The sequence below is a fragment of the Cherax quadricarinatus genome, chromosome 45 (assembly GCF_038502225.1).
Source record: "Cherax quadricarinatus isolate ZL_2023a chromosome 45, ASM3850222v1, whole genome shotgun sequence".
NCBI classification, from domain to species: Eukaryota; Metazoa; Arthropoda; class Malacostraca; order Decapoda; family Parastacidae; genus Cherax; species Cherax quadricarinatus.
The window spans coordinates 9,792,844-9,815,407 of NC_091336.1; the positions used below are offsets into that span (position 1 = coordinate 9,792,844).

The 22,564-nt window shown below is 45.2% G+C and overlaps 1 protein-coding gene across 2 annotated transcripts in view; it reads right to left on the reverse strand.

The window, feature by feature from the left end:
- Window positions 1-204: 204 nt before the first annotated feature.
- LOC138853999 (uncharacterized) overlaps window positions 205-22,564 on the reverse strand; it is a 54,240-nt gene continuing 31,880 nt past the window's right edge. For both annotated transcript variants that reach the window (XR_011393173.1, XM_070094281.1), the window contains exon 2: window positions 205-823. The gene's annotated coding sequence lies outside the window, so the exon portion shown is untranslated. The remainder of the gene's footprint in view (window positions 824-22,564) is intronic.

Here is a 22,564-nt window from a genome sequence, read left to right on the forward strand (position 1 = left end):
GAGCCCTTTAACAACATCAAGGCGCCTCTTTCCCACTGAATACAATGGTGGAAGTAGCATGTATGCATGAGGTGCACAACATTATAATATTTATGGGTAGAGATCAGCGCCTGGGTAATGGGAGGATAAAGAGTGAGACTTACCTTGATTGAATCGTAACAAGCAGTGACGCGGCCGTTCTGTACCTCGACGTTGGGCGGCGGGTGAGCGAACTTGCACTCTGTATCTGGTCGTGTGCACTTGTTCCTCTGGAACTCTCGGCACACTTCCAGCTGGAGCCAGCGAGAGTCCTTCACATTCAAAAAGTTGTTAACGTTGACCATTGCCATGTTTGGCACCCCTGCGCTCACCATAGCGCTGTAGGGGGGTGCGCTGTGCGCGGCAGCGGCGGCGGCGGCTGAGGGATCCAGCGGGCCGGGAGTCGAGACTCCAAGTGGAGTCTCACTACGCCTTCAAAAAACGCTTGAGCAGCAGCAGTGGAAGCAGTAGCGGCAGCAGTAGAACAGCAGGCGGCGTCGGTGCTGGTGATGTGGTTTAGTGGTAGTGAAGTGGTAGTAAAGTGATGGTGTTGGAGGTGGTGGTGGTGGGTCCGGCCGCGCTTTTGCTCACTCGGCTATCCACATTACCCGCTACACCGACACAGACACAAGCCCACACAGCAGCAAAAGCCTCGAGAGTAAGCAGTAACCACAATTTGTCCAGGACGGTTTGTTTGTAAGCGAGCGTGTGGTGGTGAAGGTGGCTGCCAGCTGTTGGATCAAAGAAGCAAGCTGTTGCCTGGCTGGAGTGTCACGTGAGGTGGCAGGCACTCTCCGGGTAGGGTCTGCAAGAGAGAGGACGACGTCACATGGTGAACCACGGGTGGGCACTACTACAGTGGCCGAGTACCACCCGCCGCCCGCCTCCACCACGAACACGCTCAGACAGTCACGACTCCGGCACGCACTTCACATAGACTAATATCAAAAGGCAAAGCACACAAAAGGCTACGGTACTAACTTTTAAAAAATAAACCTTCTTCTGTCAAGAGTGAAGAGGTTGGAGAGCAAACTGAGGCGTGTGACACTTAGCCAAGGAGCGTGGACTGTTCAAGGCGGTGGTGGTTACCACGCGACGTGTCCCGAGATGCCCAGGGGAGCATAGCGGGCCCAGTGTGATGAGGGCGGCAGCGGGCGGGCACTGCGCCCATTCTACTACTCATTCTCAGCATCGGGAGTGGGTGGGGGCGGGCAGGATGGTGCAGGATTGAGGGGTAGCAGCAGCAAGGTACAAGGAGGGAGCCGACAGCCCTACACAGCCCAGGAGTTGGCAGCGACCAGCCCAAGCACACGGACGCTTAACCTCAAGCCGTGAGAGGGAGGTCGGGCAGAGGGCCGGCTCAAATGTATCCGCTAAGGCTACAGGGCTAGGTAAAGGTAGGGGTTTGGGCACCATTATGGATCAGCTCGGGCTACTGGAGCAGGATCCGCTTTAGGATAGGTTGAAGGATCTTTCAGATAGGACTAGAGGGCCATTATGGTTAAGGGTGAAAAAAAGGAGTCAGCTTCAGCTATCCAGGAAGCACACTACTGAAAAAGTAAACAAAGGATCAGGGAGTTTCAAGGTTGCTAGTACCAGGTAATAGGATCAGGGAGTTTCAAGGTTGCTAGTACCAGGTAATAGGATCAGGGAGTTTCAAGGTTGCTAGTACCAGGTAATAGGATCAGGGAGTTTCAAGGCTGCTAGTACCAGGTAAAAGGATCAGGGAGTTTCAAGGTTGCTAGTACCAGGTAATAGGATAAGGGAGTTTCAAGGCAGCGAGTATCAGGTAATAAGATTAGGGAGTTTCAAGGTTGCTAGTACCAGGTAATAGGATCAGGGAGTTTCAATGCTGCTAGCACCAGGTAATATGATCAGGGAGTTTCAAGGCTGCTAGTACCAGGTAAAAGGATCAGGGAGTTTCAAGGTTGCTAGTACCAGGTAATAGGATAAGGGAGTTTCAAGGCAGCTAGTACCAGGTAATAAGATTAGGGAGTTTCAAGGTTGCTAGTGCCAGGTAATAGGATCAGGGAGTTTCAATGCTGCTAGCACCAGGTAATATGATCAGGGAGTTTCAAGGCTGCTAGTACCAGGTAAAAAGATCAGGGAGTTTCAAGGCTGCTAGTACCAGGTAAAAAGATCAGAGAGTTTCATGGCTGCTAGTACCAGGTAATAGGATCAGGTTAGTTTCGGGTAATAGGATCGGGTCCAACTTCAGGAATCAGCAGAGAGGTAGTGAGGTATGAAAAGTAGCCAGTTTCAGGGGCTTCAAAAAGGAGGAGGGAAAGGGGCCAATAAAATGATTTAGGGTAAGCATAGAACCCAAACACAAAAATGTAATACACAGTGATCAGTAGTACAAAAGACCCCCACATGGAGACGATAAAATAGTGTTTGAAATGAGTACTGACATGTTTCAACCGCACACTTAGGTCTCAGTCAGTACTCTCCTGAAGAGGACCTAAAAGCGAGGCCGAAATATCCTAGCACTCATTTCAATTGCTGTTTTAATGCAAATGTGTGGGTTCCTTTGTACCAATATGGGATAAAATGTGTTTGCAAGGAAGCAGGTGGGTCAAAGGAAAGATAGCAAGTAGGAGATAAGCCAGGATGAGGAAAAGGTTAGTCTTTATCCGGAGACTATGTGAAGGAATCCGTAAGAGACTATAGGGAGTGAAGGGCTATATGGAAGGAAGATCTGCAAGATACAAGCCTGGGAGCATACGCTAGTTAAAACTCCTGGGAATAAAGACATGGGGAGACTACAAGGGGGAAAAAACTAGAAACACTAATACTCTTAGCAGCAGAGGAATCAAAGTTAATTTAGGCAAAAGGGAAGAAATATCTATCAATGCTAAAAAAAGGCTTGAAGTGAATTACAAGAAAATGTTAAAAAATCTCCGCGTGGAAAAAAAATAAGGTACAAGTGACGGAAACTGTGAAGTCACCTATACAAAAATACAAGTCTAATGTACTTTAGGGGAACAGGTGGTTGAAAGTATTTTCTCATGATACACAAGGTGACGACGTGAGTACCACTACGAGGGAATAGTGACCAAGCCAGGTGACACCCATACACTAGTGCCAATTGGTGTAGCAGTCTGCACGACTCCCAGACAAACACAGGAAAGCATTACCACGGAGAACAATGCCATCACGAACCTCAAATACATTCATAGACGAAGAACCACTTTAGAAACGTGTCAGTGCAATTATGCAAAACCACCATAGTAAACAAAATATATTCGGAAAATCCTTGAGCGCTTGTACACACACACACACACACACACACACACACACACACACACACACACACACACACACATACACACACACACACATCTATACAGGAACTAATCCGTCACAAGTATTTTTAAATTTTTAAATTTTCACTGTGACAGTTTTGCATTAACAGTTAATGTTTTGGTCATTAAATGGGAAGCTGGTCAATCCTCGTGTGTATATATGTAAAGTATATAGTTATAAGTTCTGCACTGAATATAATGACATACTACCAAATTGTGAAGAAGACACGTTACTGAATAAGCTTTTATTGATACGTTTCACTCTACAAGAGCGAAATGTTGACACATTAAAAACTTGCTCTGCAACATGCCTTTTCTTCACATGGTTTAGTCTGCTAATTTAGGCATATAATATGCACTCCAGCACCGATAAATTACCAGAGGACCAGGTGTGTTGGGGGGGGGGGGCAGGCGACCCCCACACACGCACACACTGGACTCTCCTACATTCTACCACGCACATGAGGCGCAAAATATTAAACCAACATAATAAACTAAATATAAACACCTTTATAATCTCTCAATGACGTGAATATAAATGATTGAAAACACCCATATTTAACAAGACAGAGAACCAATATCATTACACTGACACACGCCCTTTTCAGATGGGAAGAAAGGTCATGTCGCATGGCCTCTTCAGTTCGAAAAGGCCATTTGATATGACCTCTCAGTTGGAAAAGACAATCTGGTATGGCCTCTCAGCTGTAAAAAGCCATGTCATGTAGCATCTCAGCTGGAAAGTCATGTCGTCTGGCCTCTCAGCTGGAAAAAAAACCATGTCATATACCTTCTCAGCTGGAAAAAGCCAAGTGACATGGCGTAAGGTTTCTGCCCTGTTAAAGAGTGTTTCTCAATATAACATGAGCATTTAGACTACCTTTTGTTAAAGAAAATTTTAGTGAGGAAGATTACTTGATGATCGCTCTACTTCATCGTCTATAGGGACGCTTGTCCAGCTTCCCACACATTTATATACAGCGTATTATATAATTACAAAAAGCTTGGTGGCAGGTTTTCTCCGTGATTCTGCATGCACAGGATAAAGGTTGTGTTGGGATGGGATTGTGGGTGGTGGTGGGATATGACGAGATTTTAAGTGGTGGTTAGTGGTAGATGTAGATGTTGGTAGGTGTAGAGAGGTGTTAGTAGGAGTCCAGGGGTGTTGGAAAGTGTTGGAGATAGACGTACGCATGGGCACTAGTAAGTGTACGTGGTGGTGGTCGACGTGGGTGGTTCCAGTGTGGTGGGTTAAGTATTAGTTTATGTAGGTGATTATCATGGTGGCTGTGATCATATTGGGCGATGGTGGCGAGTGTGGGTCATGGCATGGGTGTGGGTCATGGCATGGGTGTGGGTCATGGCATGGGTGTGGGTAGTGGCAGGTGAGTGGGTAGTGGCAGGTGAGTGGGTAGTAGCTGGTGTGGGTAGTGGCACGGGTGTGGGTAGTGGCACGGGTGTGTAGGGGTAGGCAAGCCTGGGAGTCCTACTGCAGGTGTTGTGCAACATATCAACTATATGCAATATTGCTAACAAACATGTGAAGAGGAGCACATGCAGCGGTGTGTGTGTGTGTGTGTGTGTGTGTGTGTGTGTGTGTGTGTGTGTGTGCGTGTGATAACATACAGACAAGAATACTGGCGATAATAAACACGAGCTAGACTATACACTTAAAATTCAAAACACTACAGTGTATGCCTAAGTGCATTCTACAGTGTATACCCAAGTGTACACAATAGTATACTACAGTATACCATAGTACACTCGTGTATTACTACAGTGTATACACCGTTTTCCCACTATTACAGTCTTACTAAAACTAATCACTTGCTACCAGCGTAAAGTCAAAATACGTCCTGGCAGTAACACGTGCGTCGTCAATAAACACACTGACACTTGGTAGTAGTGAGCCACAAACGAGTATTCACGCATGTAGTATTCCAAGCAACAATTGTTCACTGTTACGTGCGCTGCAAGCAATATTTTGTAATGGGACAAAGTTGGAAAGATACTTGATAGAGGCGCTCTCTCGCTCGTGTGTGTGGGGGGAGGGGGGGGGAGAATCCACACTTTTCATCAACACCCCCTGTTGACACCGTCACACACCAACACCCATTAAACTTTCCTCTCACTATATATATATATATATATATATATATATATATATATATATATATATATATATATATATATATATATATATATATATATATATATATAATATATTCCAACGAACCGGCCGTATCCCACCGAGGCAGGACGACCTAAAAAGAAAAACGAAAGTTTCTCTTTTTAAATTTAGTAAGGTATAGAGAAGAATGGGTTACTAGCCTCTTGCTCCCGGCATTTGAGTCGCCTCTTACGACACGCATAATATATATATATATATATATATATATATATATATATATATATATATATATATATATATATATATATATATATATATATGCATGCGTGTGCGTACGTGCGCAGAGTTCATATGGTTGTACCCAGTGTATACGTGGAGCCAAACTAAACAAGGAGGTAACACTAAACACCACAGCCTCCACCGTCATCAATCTGCTGTACCATCAAATTAAGTAAACATTTAACTAAGTCTGGTGCACTGCATGTGAGTGAACCAAATGGTAGGGGAGAGTGGAAGCAGGCGAGGGATGAACTACTGGTTACGTGAGGGGGGAACATGATGAAGGGTAAGTGAGGGAGGGGGGAAACATGATGAAGGGTGAGGGAAGGGGGCAACATGATGAAGGGTAAGTGAGGGAGGGGGGCAACATGATGAAGGGTGAGGGAGGGGGGCAACATGATGAAGGGTAAGCGAGGGACGGCAACATGAAGGGTAAGTGAGAGGGGGGCAACATGATGAAGGGTGAGGGAGACAACATGATGAAGGGTGAGGGAGGCAACATGATGAAGGGTAAGTGAGGGAGGGGGGGAACATGATGAAGGGTAAGTGAGCGACGGAGGAACATGATGAAGGGTAAGTGAGGGAGGGGGGAACATGATGAGGGGTGAGGGAGGGGGCTCAACATGATGAAGGGTGAGGGAGGGCATCATGATGAAGGGTAAGTGAGGGAGGGCAAGTGAAAGAGGGGGGCAACATGATGAAGGCTAAGTGAGGGAGGGGGGCAACATGATGAAGGGTGAGGGAGGGGGGCAACATGATGAAGGGTAAGTGAGGGACGGCAACATGAAGGGTAAGTGAGGGAAGGGCAACATGAAGGGTAAATGAGGGAGGGGGGCAACATGATGAAGGGTGAGGGAAGGGGGCAACATAATGAAGGGTAAGTGAGGGAGGGGGGCAACATAATGAAGGGTGAGGGAGGGGGGCAACATGATGAAGGGTAAGCGAGGGACGGCAACATGAAGGGTAAGTGAGAGGGGGCAACATGATGAAGGGTGAGGGAGGCAACATGATGAAGGGTAAGTGAGGGAGGGGGGGAACATGATGAAGGGTAAGTGAGCGACGGGGGAACATGATGAAGGGTAAGTGAGGGAGGGGGGAACATGATGAGGGGTGAGGGAGGGGGCTCAACATGATGAAGGGTGGGGCAGGGCATCAAGATGAAGGGTAAGTGAGGGAGGGCAAGTGAGAGAGGGGGGCAACATGATGAAGGGTGAGGGAGGGGGGCAACATGATGAAGGGTAAGTGAGGGACGGCAACATGAAGGGTAAATGAGGGAGGGGGGCAACATGATGAAGGGTAAATGAGGAACGGCAACATGAAGGGTGAGGGAGGGGGCAACATGAAGAGTAAGTGAGGGAGGGGGGCAACATGATGAAGGGTAAGTGAGGGAGGGGGAGCAACATGATGAAGGGTAAGTGAGGGAGGCAACATGAAGGGTGAGGAAGGGGGAGCAACATGATGAAGGGTAAGTGAGGGACGGCAACATGAAGGGTAAGTGAGGGAGGGGGGCAACATGATGAAGGGTAAGAGAGGGAGGGGGAGCAACATGATGAAGGGTAAGTGAGGGAGGGGGGCAACATGATGAAGGGTGAGTGAGGAGGCAACATGATGAAGGGTGAGGGAGGGGGGCAACATGAAGGGAAAGTGAGGGAGGGGCAACATGGTGAAGGGTAAGTGAGGGAGGGGGCAACATGATGAAGGGTAGGTGAGGGAGGGGGCAACATGAAGGGTAAGTGAGGGAGGGCAACATGATGAAGGGTAAGTGAGGGAGGGGGAAACATGATAAAGGGGGCAGCAAGATGAAGGGTAGGTGAGGGAGGGGGGAACATGATGAAGGGTAAGTGAGGGAGGCAACATAAAGGGTGTGGGAGGGGGAGCAACATGATGAAGGGTAAGTGAGGGACGGCAACATGAAGGGTAAGTGAGGTAGGGGGGCAACATGATGAAGGGTAAGTGAGGGAGGGGGAGCAACATGATGAAGGGTAAGTGAGGGAGGGGGCAACATGATGAAGGGTGAGTGAGGAGGCAACATGATGAAGGGTGAGGGAGGGGGGCAACATGAAGGGAAAGTGAGGGAGGGGCAACATGGTGAAGGGTGAAGGAGGGGTAACATGATGAAGGGTAAGTGAGGGAGGGGGCAACATGATGAAGGGTAGGTGAGGGAGGGGGCAACATGATGAAGGGTAAGTGAGGGAGGGGGCAACATGAAGGGTAAGTGAGGGAGGGGGGCAACATGATGAAGGGCAAGTGAGGGAGGGCAACATGATGAAGGGTAAGTGAGGGAGGGGGAAACATGATAAAGGGGGCAGCAAGATGAAGGGTAGGTGAGGGGGGGGAACATGATGAAGGGTGAAGGAGGGGGGAACATGATGAAGGATGAGGGGGAGCAGCATGATAAAGGATGAGGGGGAGCAACATGATGAAGGGTGAGGGAGGGGGCAACATGATGAAGGGCAAGTGAGGGAGGGGGAAACATGAAGGGTGAGGGAGGGGGGAAACATGAAGGGTAAGTGAGGGAGGGGGAAAACATGATGAAGGGCAAGTGAGGGGGCAACATGATGAAGGGTAAGTGAGGGAGGGCAACATGATGAAGGGCAGGTGAGGGAGGGGGGAAACATGATGAAGGGGGCAACAAGATGAAGGGTAAGTGAGGGAGGGGGTGCAACATGATGAAGGGCAGGTGAGGGAGGGGGGAAACATGATGAAGGGGGCAACAAGATGAAGGGTAAGTGAGGGAGGGGGTGCAACATGATGAAGGGTAAGTGAGGGAGGGGGTGCAACATGATGAAGGGCAGGTGAGGGAGGGGGTGCAACATGATGAAGGGTAAGTGAGGGAGGGGGGCAACATGATGAAGGGCAGGTGAGGGAGGGGGGAAACATGATGAAGGGGGCAACAAGATGAAGGGTAAGTGAGGGAGGGGGTGCAACATGATGAAAGGTAAGTGAGGGAGGGGGTGCAACATGAAGGGTAAGTGAGGGAGGGGGTGCAACATGATGAAGGGTAAGTGAGGGAGGGGGTGCAAAATGATAAAGGGTAAGTGAGGGAGGGGGTGCAACATGATGAAGGGTAAGTGAGGGCGGGGGTGCAACATCATGAAGGGTGAGGGAGGGGGTGCAACATGATGAAGGGTAAGTGAGGGAGGGGGTGCAACATAATGAAGGGTGAGGGAGGGGGTGCAACATGAAGGGTAAGTGAGGGAGGGGGTGCAACATAATGAAGGGTGAGGGAGGGGGTGCAACATGATGAAGGGTAAGTGAGGGAGGGGGTGCAACATAATGAAGGGTGAGGGAGGGGGTGCAACATGATGAAGGGTAAGTGAGGGAGGGGGTGCAACATGAAGGATAAGTGAGGGAGGGGGTGCAACATGAAGGGTAAGTGAGGGAGGGGGTGCAACATGATGAAGGGTGAGGGAGGGGGTGCAACATGATGAAGGGTGAGGGAGGGGGTGCAACATGATGAAGGGTAAGTGAGGGAGGGGTTGCAACATGATGAAGGGTAAGTGAGGGAGGGGTTGCAACATGATGAAGGGTAAGTGAGGGGGCAACATGAAGGGCTTGTGAGGAATGATATGTAAAGGGATGTGACTATTATTAGAATTATTATTGATGGGGAAGCGATAAGCCCGCAAGGCTGATAGCACCTGGGGAAAATGAGAGGTAATGAAGTTTGATGCAAGAGAAGAATAACTCAAATTGCTTCGAAAAAAAAACAACCCCTTCAGAGGCATCAAAACAATACTCTTGAGGGAGGGATAAGACAATGAGGGAGAACGATAACGAACAAGGGGTGAGGGAGAAAGAGTGAGAGGTGAAAAAGATTATGAGGGGTGAGGGAGAGTCTAGAGTGAAGTTATGGAGTGGGTGGATGAGGGACGAAGATGAACATTTTAGTACGAGCATCACTTAGTTTCATGTTCCAAAAGTTTGTTTAAAACTCCAGTATAGCTAGAGAGGTTATTTATTAACAAGAGTTCCCGGCAACACTTAATGCATTTCTGGTCTTCACACACACGTATAATATATATATATATATATATATATATATATATATATATATATATATATATATATATATATATATATATATATATATATAGGTAAAACTGGTCACTTAGCAAGTACTCAAATCCTATCTAAAGTTTTCTCTTATACGTTTAAAGAAATATTTTTTTCTTTTATGTTAATGTAAAAATTAATAATTTTGTACCAAAAGAACCTTAGAAAACTTACCTAACCTTATTATAACAAGCGCAATTTAATTTAGCCTAATCCAACTAAATATATTTTACATAACTACAATAATTTAATAATAAACAAACACACTGAAATATGTTTTTATGTTAGGTTCAGAATGATTTTTGCAAAATTATTGCATACACAAAATATAGTTTGCCTTATTCGGCAAGAAGAGCATTGCTATTTAAGCCAAAATCACAAGTTTTACCTCTCCTGTGTGTGTGTGTGTGTGTGTGTGTGTGTGTGTGTGTGTGTGTGTGTGTGTGTGTGTGTGTGTGTGTGTGTGTGTGTGTGTGTGTGTGTGTGTGTGCGCGCGTGTGTGTGTGTGTGTTTCCTAGTGTTTTCCAGAGGCAGAATAGACGCTAAGATCCAACAAACTATCTCATCTCCACCTGACGCAAGGCTTCATGGATTTCCTTCACATACCTGACAACGTTGACACTCCAACAGCACGTTACGTCTCAAAGACCACTCTCGACTCTGATCTTAGCTCTTTGAAGGTATTGCTTCATAAATCTTACACACACCCACTTAAATTCAGTATATACCTATTCATTTCCCGAGTGTCTTCTATGATCTTAGCAGTTAAGGAGGTCTAAGCCGAGACTAGGCAGCACAAAGATTTACAGATATACTGTATAGTGTATGCAGTAATCACGGACAAGCGATAACAGATGCAAAACAACCACGGGGGGAAGTTGAGTGATAGCTCTAGGCCTTTCGTGTTGCAGACAACTGTTTCAAGAGCTTGCTATAGTGCAGATGACTTAGGAGAAGCCTCATGGATACACCTACCTGGGCTCCTCCTAATTCCTTTGCACTATTGCAAGCTCTTGGAAAAGTGTTGTCTGCAACGAGAAAGGCGTTCAACTTCCCCCTTTGGTTGTTTTGCATATTCAGTATATGATGATGAATGAGACATACAACAACTGGTTATCTTGATTGCTGAGACGTTTTCGCCAACCCAGTACAGAGATAAAGCCACTGGTTGGTGAAACGTCTCCACAGTGAAGATACCTTGCACTGCACAAGTTTTATTTATGTACTTATTGGTTTTGCATCATTAATATAATACAGCACAAGTCTTGGTGCGGTGTTGTAACATTAATAACACTGTCTTTGACATGTTGTTGTTATTATAATCAAAACTAATCACTAAACCCTACTTTGAAGTGTTACATGAGGTGTGTTCCAGTTCTACCTCTACTGTGGCCGCCTGACTATATTGCGAACACAATGCTTGGAGTAAAGTCTTCTAAAAACTGATTGATGAAAGTAACAGTTTAGACAAAAACAAAAGTAAACAGAGAGAGAGATCTGTATATTTCAGGTGATGAGAGTCTGTGAATGAGGCTGAAAGATACAGATATCTTTCTGCCTGTGTTTCAATCTCGTGTCTAAGTGCTTTCTCACTCTCGTGCACAATACGTGTCAAGCGGGAACACCACTATCCTGAGCATTATCTTGCAGCGTCATGGAGTAAAAAAAAACCTCTACGTTTATCTTATCAAATGCCGCCTCCGTTATCAGCGAGTGTATTTCTCGACTCAAGAGACTGGAGATAAACTCACAACGGCTTGGATTTAGATAAAACTTTTACTGGGAGACGCTGCCAAGGACAGATACCACATCCCACAGTCACCCGCTATCATTGTGTAGAGGACTGGTGTCGCCGCCACCTCCACACCGTTCCTATTCTTACTCATTAGAGTGCGTCAGTTCTAAACGAACTAAGTCACGTACCTGTGCATGGTTATTTCAAGTTAGGTTAATGTAACTAACATAAATAAATAAGCAAAATTAGATACACTATGAGAGTGACATCTGACAGCGAGGAATTAGTCGCCTTCACCAAAAAGGTAGAAAATTCAACGCTCTCTGATGTGTTTCTAAAAGACATCTGCTGTACCTGTTCGCCCCCATCAGTAAAATAGGTACCTGGGAGTTAGTCGACTGGTGTGGGTCGCATCCTGGGACAAAATTGACCTAATTTGCTCGAAATGCTCTACAAAACAAGAGCTTTCTATACAGTAGCATGTCACTGATGTCAGCTAGGACTGCATACCTTGTACATGTACTTGTAGAAATAAAGATATTATTACTATTTACAAGTTGGAGGACGGATTGAGAGGTGCACACTGTATCCCTCCCTTTCCCTCCCCCCACTATCCCTCCATCTCACCCATCCCTCTATCCTTCCATCCCCACTCATCACACTGCCATAACACAACTACACTAGGGAGAAACAGTGCCGACAAAATTAACTTTTACTAAAATCTAGACTCCCAGAACAAATAAAGTTATTAAGGCAACGTTACGCTCATGAACTCACCCTGCGCCAAAATCTACCTAAATAAAAGCTTGCTATGCCTACAGTGTCTTACTTTACCCACGGACACGTACAGACAACCTCCACTCTTGTATAAATCCTAAGAATCCACTTCTTCATATTGAGGAAGCGCTCGACCCGTAAGGGTAAAAAGCATCAGGAGAATGGGAAGCAATCAGGTTAGATCCGAGGAAGTGACAAGCGACTCAACTTCCTCGACTCAAGAGCCCTTCACCAGTATCAAGGTGGGAGCTTTTACTTAGTCCAGAGGTTGTGAAAATTGGGAGGATAGGAGGAAAACAGGGAGGATAGGAAAACAGGGAGGATAGGAGGAAAACAGGGAGGATAGGAGGAAAACAGGGAGGATAGGAGGAAAACAGGGAGGATAGGAGGAAAACAGGGAGGATAGGAGGAAAACAGGGAGGATAGGAGGAAAACAGGGAGGATAGAAGGAAAACAGGGAGGATAGGAGGAAAACAGGGAGGATAGGAGGAAAACAGGGAGGATAGGAGGAAAACAGGGAGGATAGGAGGAAAACAGGGAGGATAGAAGGAAAACAGGGAGGATAGGAGGAAAACAGGGAGGATAGGAGGAAAACAGGGAGGATAGGAGGAAAACAGGGATGATAGGAGGAAAACAGGGAGGATAGAAGGAAAACAGGGAGGATAGGAGGAAAACAGGGAGGATAGGAGGGAAACAGGGAGGATAGGAGGAAAACAGGGAGGATAGAAGGAAAACAGGGAGGATAGAAGGAAAACCGGGAGGATAGGAGGAAAACAGGGAGGATAGAAGGAAAACCGGGAGGATAAAAGGAAAACAGGGAGGATAGAAGGAAAACAGGGAGGATAGGAGGAAAACAGGGAGGATAGGAGGAAAACAGGGAGGATAGAAGGAAAACAGGGAGGATAGGAGGAAAACAGGGAGGATAGAAGGAAAACAGGGAGGATAGGAGGAAAACAGGGAGGATAGGAGGAAAACAGGGAGGATAGGAGGAAAACAGGGAGGATAGAAGGAAAACAGGGAGGATAGGAGGAAAACAGGGAGGATAGGAGGAAAACAGGGATGATAGGAGGAAAACAGGGAGGGTAGAAGGAAAACAGGGAGGATAGGAGGAAAACAGGGAGGATAGAAGGAAAACCGGGAGGATAGGAGGAAAACAGGGAGGATAGAAGGAAAACCGGGAGGATAGAAGGAAAACAGGGAGGATAGAAGGAAAACAGGGAGGATAGGAGGAAAACAGGGAGGATAGGAGGAAAACAGGGAGGATAGGAGGAAAACAGGGAGGATAAGAGGAAAATAGAGAGGATAAGTGGTAAACAAGGAGGATAAGAGGAAAATAGGGAGGATAAGTAAAAAATAAGGAGAATAAGAGGAAAACAGGGAATACAGGAAGAAAATTGGTGGAATAGGAGGAAATATGGCTAACAGGAAAATAGGAAGAGGAAACTATGGAGAAGAAAATAGGGATGATAAATGAAAAATAAGATAAAAACATGGAGGGTAGGAAAACAGGAATTATAGGAGAAAATTATAGAGAATATGAGGAAAATAGGGAGGATAGGAAGAAAATACATTTGGGAAAAAATACAATCAAGACACAAGAACAACTCAGAAGGCAAGCTTTCTGAGTCCCACAACACTGTGTGGACACCCACAGTGTGTTACTTCCATGTGGACACCCACAGTATATTTCTACCCTGAGGACACCCATAGTATGTTGCTACCCTGAGGACACCCACAGTGTGTTACTTCCATGTGGACACCCACAGTGTACTGCTACCCTGAGGACACCCACAGTGTGTTACTTCCATGTGGACACCCACCGTGTATTGCTACCCTGAGGACACCCACAGTGTGTTGCTACCCTGAGGACACCCACAGTGTGTTGCTACCCTGAAGACACCAACAGTGTTGCTACCATGAGGACACCAACAGTGTTGCTACCCTGAGGACACCCATAGCATGTTGCTACCATGTGGACACCCACAGTGTGTTGCTACTATGTGGACACCTATGTGTTGCTGCCCTGAGGACACCCATAGTATGTTGCTATCATGAGGACACCCATAGTGTGTTGCTACCACGAAGACACCTATAATGTTGTTACTATGAGGACACCCAGTGTGTTGCTACCCTGAGAACACCCACAATGTGTTGCTACCATGATCTATTACACTGTGAGAGCAACCACAGTGTGTAGCCATCAGTGTAACTATACGAGTTACACTGAGAACAACCACAGTGTGTACACTGTGGGGAACAAAAATTAGGTATGTTTTCCTGTCACATTCAGTTACAAAGGACGAGTTTCATACATGTGGTAATGAAAGCTGTCAGACTGAGCTGGGGGGACTTCGGCGGACCTTTCCTCTCTTGGGTGAGGATGATGGGGGTGGGGCGTGGCAGACAGTATTTGTAGAGGGGGAAATCATAGCGAGAGAGAGAGAGAGAGAGAGAGAGAGAGAGAGAGAGAGAGAGAGATTGCTAAGGAGCGTGGAGAGACGAGACTTCTCCATCATCAGCGATGGTACTGATGGAAGGAGGTCTGGGATTATCACCCTCGTCTCCAATCACACGCCTCTCTGGTCCAGTCTGTCTGCCTTTATGTTCGTTGGTGTGTGTTTCTCTCTCTCTCTCTCTCTCTCTCTCTCTCTACACACACGTTCCAACTCCCCAAACCCTGTTTCTGAGATTCTTACAAACACTGTAAGCAGGAAAGAAGTCTCTGTTGAAAAACCAACTACAGGGAATGGCGACCAACTTCACCCAATATACAGTCATTACGCACACACACACACACTATATATATATATATATATATATATATATATATATATATATATATATATATATATATATATATATATATATATATATAGATGCAAAACACCCCCTGTGAAATAGTAGTGAAATTCCAAGCGCTTTCGTGACTACAATGACAATGTGAGTAGTCACGAAAGCGCTTGGAATTTCACTACTCTTTCACAGTGGTTGTTTTGCATATTTTAAAATCACCTGTTTACTGTGATCTTATTGCATATATATATATATATATATATATATATATATATATATATATATATATATATATATATATATATATATATATATATATATATATATATATATATAAGCAAAAATAATAAGCGAATAAGCAAAACTGATCAATTGGCAAGAGCTCGTTTAAAATTAAGTCCCATTCTAAAATTTTCTCATATACGTTTAAAGATATATATTTTTTTCATTTCTGTTAATGTAAAAATTAATAATTTTGTACCAAAAGAACCTTAGAAAACTTACCTAACCTTATTATAACAAGCGCAATTTAATTTAGCCCAATCCAACTAAATAAATTTTAGATAAGTTTACAATAATTTAATAATAAACAATGAAATATATATTTTTTTTCGTGAAGTTCAGAATGATTTTTGCGAAATTATTGCATACACAAATTTTAGCCTGCCTTATTCGGCAAGAAGAGCGTTACTATGTAAGTCAAAAATCTCAAGTTTTACCTACTCGGCACCACACACATATATACTAATAGTATATAACTACTACTACACTCTTTATTCTAACTTTGAAAGTTACTAAGCTAAGGTTCAACGTGGGGTGGTGCCCAGCGCTACAAAACACACAACAGCACAGAATAAGACGACCTGGTACTAAAATCTTCTATTTTACCATAACATGATTAGAATGAACATTAAAAATATATTGTTATTTTGTGTAGCTAAGACCGGTTTCGTCGAGAGAAAAAAAATAAACAGGAATCATGATTCACCAGATGCCAGATCAACCAGTCTGTGATGGATATGTGGGTCAGCGGACCAGCAGCAACAACAACCTAGTTGATCAGGCAAGCACCAGAGGAGCCTAGCCTATGGCCGGGCTCCGGAAGTAGAAAACTCTCGGAACTCAAGGGCATCAAAGGTATAGGGCTACTCAGTGTACTTCTCAATTCTACCCGATTTCAAGAGCCCTGTTCCGTTACCATGCGCGTCCTTACAGACCTGTGGATCCTTGTCAATATGCAGGTAAAGTCTGCCTCCGTTCTTTCCCAGACCACCCGAACAATGTTCATCACCCTCAGTCCTCCCTGGGTATAAAACTGTTCCCCTCCCTCAGTCCTCCCTGGGTATAAAACTGTTCCTCTCCCTCAGTCCTCCCTGGGTATAAAACTGTTCCTCTCCCTCAGTCCTCCCTGGGTATAAAACTGTTCCCCTCCCTCAGTCCTTCCTGGGTATAAAACTGTGTTAATCTCCATCAGTCCTCCCTAGGTATAAAACTGTCTTAATCTCCCTCAGTCCTCCCTGGATATAAAACTGTTCCTCTCCCTCAGTCCTCCCTGGGTATAAAACTGTTCCTCTCCCTCAGTCCTCCCTGGGTATAAAACTGTTCCTCTCCCTCAGTTCTCCCTGGGTATAAAACTGTTCCTCTCCCTCAGTCCTCCCTGGGTATAAAACTGTTCCTCTCCCTCAGTTCTCCCTGGGTATAAAACTGTTCCTCGCCCTCAGTCCTCCCTGGGAATAAAATTAACTGTATTCCTCACATTCCTCACCCTCAATTCTCCTTGGGTGTAAAAAAACAAAACAAAAAAAAAACACTCAAACTGAACCGGTCATCTTTTGGCAGATCACCGTCAAGTAATTTTTCCTGACGAATAAACATTTTTCCGAACATCTTTTGGCAAATCAGGGTAAATTAGCACAGAGTATATGCATGTCTCTCAGTGTATACATTCAGACCTTACTTAATTCATATTGTTAAGGATTTCGTTTTATTATTAATGTAGACGTAATTTGCAGTTTTAACGATCCCCGCGCTGTTATAGATGTGGCAGATCGAACGGCTCAGCCAATAAGGCCCAGATCTGATTCCTGGCCGGGATGAGACATATTGGCAGATCTCTTCACAAGTACAGACCATGTTTAGGTGTCAACAGTACAATACTTGTGTAGTGTATAGTGTGATAACCCTATTTATAGGCAGGCTCCCTGGCCAAGCCTGATGTCATGTGACCCCCGTTTGAACCACGCACCTACATCGGGGCCCTCTCCCTCACTTTCGACTAGACCTAGTGGACAGGCCGGTCTCCGCCACGTATTTCAATACATCGCCTACATAACATTATAACGTTGTATTTCTTGCTACTATCACTAACCATAAACCCAACATAGATAGCAGAAAAGTACGTCATAGGTTTTAGTCATTTGCGGGTCGCATTTATAGAGAATCCCAACGAAAAAAATCTATACTTTTTACATCACCAGTTTTCATTAAGATAGAGTTACCCATAGAATTGAAACCCAGTCATCATCGTTCATTCAATAGCTGTCTTGCCAGAAGTTTGCGGACAGCACAGTTCAACTCGCACTGCATTATCTCAACCATCCTTCTGGAGTGTTTTCCGGGGTCATCCTGTACAATAACAAGGTCTTCACTTTCAAACTAACATATCGCATATGTACTCCCGGCACGGTAGTAGCGTGCGGGCTAGCTGCATCACCTGGACAAGTGTGAGGCAGGTGAGACGGTAACTTCCGCCCAGACACCACTGTCTATACAACGCCCCGGAAACACCTTCCTAACGCTGACGGTTCGGACATTACACAGCCGTTTCACATCCTCCTTCGCGGATTACATAACGTATTAGCATAGTACCTCATAGTACACCATATAAAAATGTTGGTAGAATTGCCGACACAAATGCAACTAATGTGACATTTTATAGTGGCAACGTTTCGCTTAACAGGAGCTTTGTCAAGCCAGCAGCAACAGCCTGCTTGACCAGGCAAATACCAGACAAGTCTGGCCCAGAGCCGGGCTGCGGGGACTAGGAAAACTCTCGACATCAGTTAAGGTGCTGATACCCCTAGCCATCGCTATTGATTCCCAACCCGGTCATATTTACCAGCCAAACCCGTACGTGTCCAGCACACTGCTGACATTCACCTCAATTCCACTTTCTACCTCGCTGCAAAAAATCCGCTCCCACAGTCTCCAGAAGGTAACACTGTTTCGCTAATAAAGGCTACAGTTTCCAGGGGCAAAAGAGGCCTTAAAAACTCTTCGGCCACACAAGTCACGAGCGGGCGAAATGTGTTCCACCCATCGTCCCAACACAAAGTGCAACACTTTGCTGCGGCAACACAAGTAAACACCCGGAGAAAATGTTAGTAATTTGGTGAGTAAATCTTGCCTGTGCAGCTGGAGCAACACTTTCCCATGGAAGGGGCAGTTGACGCGCCAGTACGGAGGGAGGGAGGGAGGGAGGGAGGGAGGGAGGGAGGGAGAGAGGGAGAGGGAGGGAGACAGGGAGACAGACAGACAGACAGAGACAGAGACTTGGAAATCCACAGGTAGATTATCCGCTGAGAAAAACTATCTACCGTCTAGATCAGTCTAACCTACATTAGGATGCATCCCAAACCAATTTTATCCCAACCCACGAACCCATCTCATAAATTTTTTATAGCAAAAAAAAAAAAAAAGCGAACTGACATCCAAAATATATTGACTTCACCGTCTACAGTAGATTTTTAACACCAAAGCACTCTAGTAATAAGGAAAAAATTTATATAGTCAAAAGTAAACAAAAATAAATAGTTCGTTTGGCTGACGTTAACATCTGAATTGTTTAATTTTTGCGGGGAAAAAATGAGGAAGACTTCTTGTTTTGCATTTTACTCCTGAGCAGTTTGAAGCAGCGAGGTGTGGCTTTCCTAGCCACCAGGAGCTTACTGGGTTCCAACATGAGTTGGCCTCGTTATTTATTGTCTTTGATTAATAATATATTCCATAATTGATCGACACGTAATTTTTTTGAGTTAATAAAACATTCGTTCACCAAAGAACAATATAAAATGCTATTGTATATTAGGGAGCGTTCATACAGCACCAGCTGAGGCTCCATGCTTCCCCGGTTGGAGAACCCGCTCTAGATAAAGACCGTATATTATCAAGGTGTATGAATCAAGGAAGAGACATTTTGAAAGAATTTTCACACGAGGAATTAACGCTGCCCAATCATCGTTGTACCAGACGCGATTACCTCCTCATACTGACAGTATCCCCTATATGAAAACATGTAACTTCTCACCTACGACCTTATGCAATACAATACTCATCGTCCTCTCTGAACAAGTGTTCCAGCGCTACTAAATAAACCAGATACTCTACCAGGTAAAAAAGGCAAATTGCACACTATCGTCGCAAAAACACACGTTAAATTACGTACCCAGCAAATACCGGGAACTATGACTATGCTCGTTGAAAAGGCAAAAAACAAAATGACAGGACATGGCAAATGACACGTAATAGCTACGATATAAAACAAAGAAATGGCAATTTAATGCCTTCATGTTTGTCGTTTACTGCTGAAGAGTTACACCGCTACCCCCTCGCTCCTCCCTCCCTGGTCGTCTTCACTTGTAATGTTTTTCATCACATGGTATACTATACATTGAGGAGTAAATGAGCGACACACGTGTGCAACAGTTAGGCATGTTTATTTCCGAAACTTTTCGTCTACACAGTAGGCTTCTTCAGTCTTTTCCCAGATAAAGATATCTACTTGTCGGTATTATATACCGTTGTTTTAATGATACATCGAGATGTATATTTCTAACCGTATATACAAAGAGAATATATCAGTGTATATACACAGCAGACATCAATCTATTTTAAAGACTGAAGTATCCTTGAGTGTGTAGCAATACCTAATTATTATAATCAAAACTAAGCAGTACCACAATATGTTAAGTACTGGCCCAGGGTGGTCAATATCCTGAACATGGCTCTCATACTATGAGTGAATACACGCATTACTTACTGCACTTTAACCAAGATACTAAATTCTACTGAATATACTTGTGACCCATTTCGAGTTTCTGTTCTCGCAGCCCAGCCTGGCTCCAGGCCGGGCTTCTGAAAATCCAGGTATAAGGTCAATTAGGCCTCATAGACTGTAATTAGTGAGTGCAGTATATGACAACGAAAAGTGTAGACCATTGTAGAATCCGATGCAATCACGTGTTATTTAAATATTGAAAACCTGAGCCAATGATAGTTTAAGATTTGACTTAACATAAGAAAGTTGCACTGCAGCAGGCCTACTGGCCCATGCTATTATCATTAAGAGCTAAACCCGTAGGGGTCACTAAACGCTTAGGAAATGAGACACAATTAGGCATGTCAAGCAAGGGGAAGATAGGTCCGATCCCACGAATCAAGAGCCCATCACCAGCACCAAAACGCCTTCTGCAGAGGTGTTACCAGTTATATACTGTTTCCTAGACTCAAACTCCTCTCCCAGTCCAGTCTCAGCTCGGGACTACTGAACTGTAAAGGAATTATTACACGACTAAAAACTATCCAGAAAAACGCAGGAGAATACAGATAAAGGTATACTGACTGCAAGTAAATGTTTGTAAGATCTACCTGCCATCTGGCTTACAAAATATATACAACAAGCGGCAATTTGCTTGCCATCCGGCAGCAAACCTCTCGCTAACAAGAGCCAACCACTAACAGGTAAGACAGCAATTACCTGCCCACCGCCACTCAACAAAGCACTACAATTGTGGGCCCAATTTGACAACTTGGCACAAAAACCAATATTAATTATGCTTGTTAAAGCCGATGAAACAGAATGACGGACGTGCTTAGAGACAAACTTTAATGCCACGCGAGAGAACGTCATGATTTCCGTGTGTGTGTGTGTGTGTGTGTGTGTGTGTGTGTGTGTGTGTGTGTGTGTGTGTGTGTGTGTGTGTGTGTGTGTGTGTGTGTGCTCACCTAGTTGAGGTTGCGGGGGTCGAGTCCGAGCTCCTGGCCCCGCCTCTTCACTGATCGCTACTAGGTCACTCTCCCTGAGCCGTGAGCTTTATCATACCTCTGCTTAAAGCTATGTATGGATCCTGCCTCCACTACATCGCTTCCCAAACTATTCCACTTACTGACTACTCTGTGGCTGAAGAAATACTTCCTAACATCCCTGTGATTCATCTGTATCTTCAGCTTCCAACTGTGTCCCCTTGTTACTGTGTCCAATCTCTGGAACATCCTGTCTTTGTCCACCTTGTCAATTCCTCTCAGTATTTTGTATGTCGTTATCATGTCCCCCCTATCTCTCCTGTCCTCCAGTGTCGTCAGGTTGATTTCCCTTAACCTCTCCTCGTAGGACATACCTCTTAGCTCTGGAACTAGTCTTGTTGCAAACCTTTGCACTTTCTCTAGTTTCTTTACGTGCTTGGCTAGGTGTGGGTTCCAAACTGGTGCCGCATACTCCAATATGGGCCTAACGTACACGGTGTACAGGGTCCTGAATGATTCCTTATTAAGATGTCGGAATGCTGTTCTGAGGTTTCCTAGGCGCCCATATGCTGCAGCAGTTATTTGGTTGATGTGCGCTTCAGGAGATGTGCCTGGTGTTATACTCACCTCAAGATCTTTTTCCTTGAGTGAGGTTTGTAGTTTCTGGCCCCCTAGACTGTACTCCGTCTGCGGTCTCCTTTGCCCTTCCCCAATCTTCATGACTTTGCACTTGGTGGGATTGAATTCCAGGAGCCAACTGCTGGACCAGGTCTGCAGCCTGTCCAGATCCCTTTGTAGTTCTGCCTGGTCTTCGATCGAGTGATTTCTTCTCATCAACTTCACGTCATCTGCAAACAGGGACACCTCAGTCTATTCCTTCCGTCATGTCGTTCACAAATACCAGAAACAGCACTGGTCCTAGGACTGACCCCTGTGGGACCCCGCTGGTCACAGGTGCCCACTCTGACACCTCGCCACGTACCATGACTCGCTGCTGTCTTCCTGACAAGTATTCCCTGATCCATTGTAGTGCCTTCCCTGTTATCCCTGCTTGGTCCTCCAGTTTTTGCACCAATCTCTTGTGTGGAACTGTGTCAAACGCCTTCTTGCAGTCCAAGAAAATGCAATCCACCCACCCCTCTCTCTGTCTTACTGCTGTCACCATGTCATAGAACTCCAGTTGGTTTGTGACAAAGGATTTCCCGTCCCTGAAACCATGTTGGCCGCTGTTGATGAGATCGTTGCTTTCTAGGTGCTCCACCACTCTTCTCCTGATAATCTTCTCCATGATTTTGCATACTATACATGTCAGTGACACTGGTCTGTCTCCTTTTTTAAAGATTGGGACTACATTTGCTGTCTTCCATGCCTCAGGCAATCTCCCTGTTTCGATAGATGTATTGAATATTGTTGTTAGGGGTACACATAGTGCCTCTGCTCCCTCTCTCA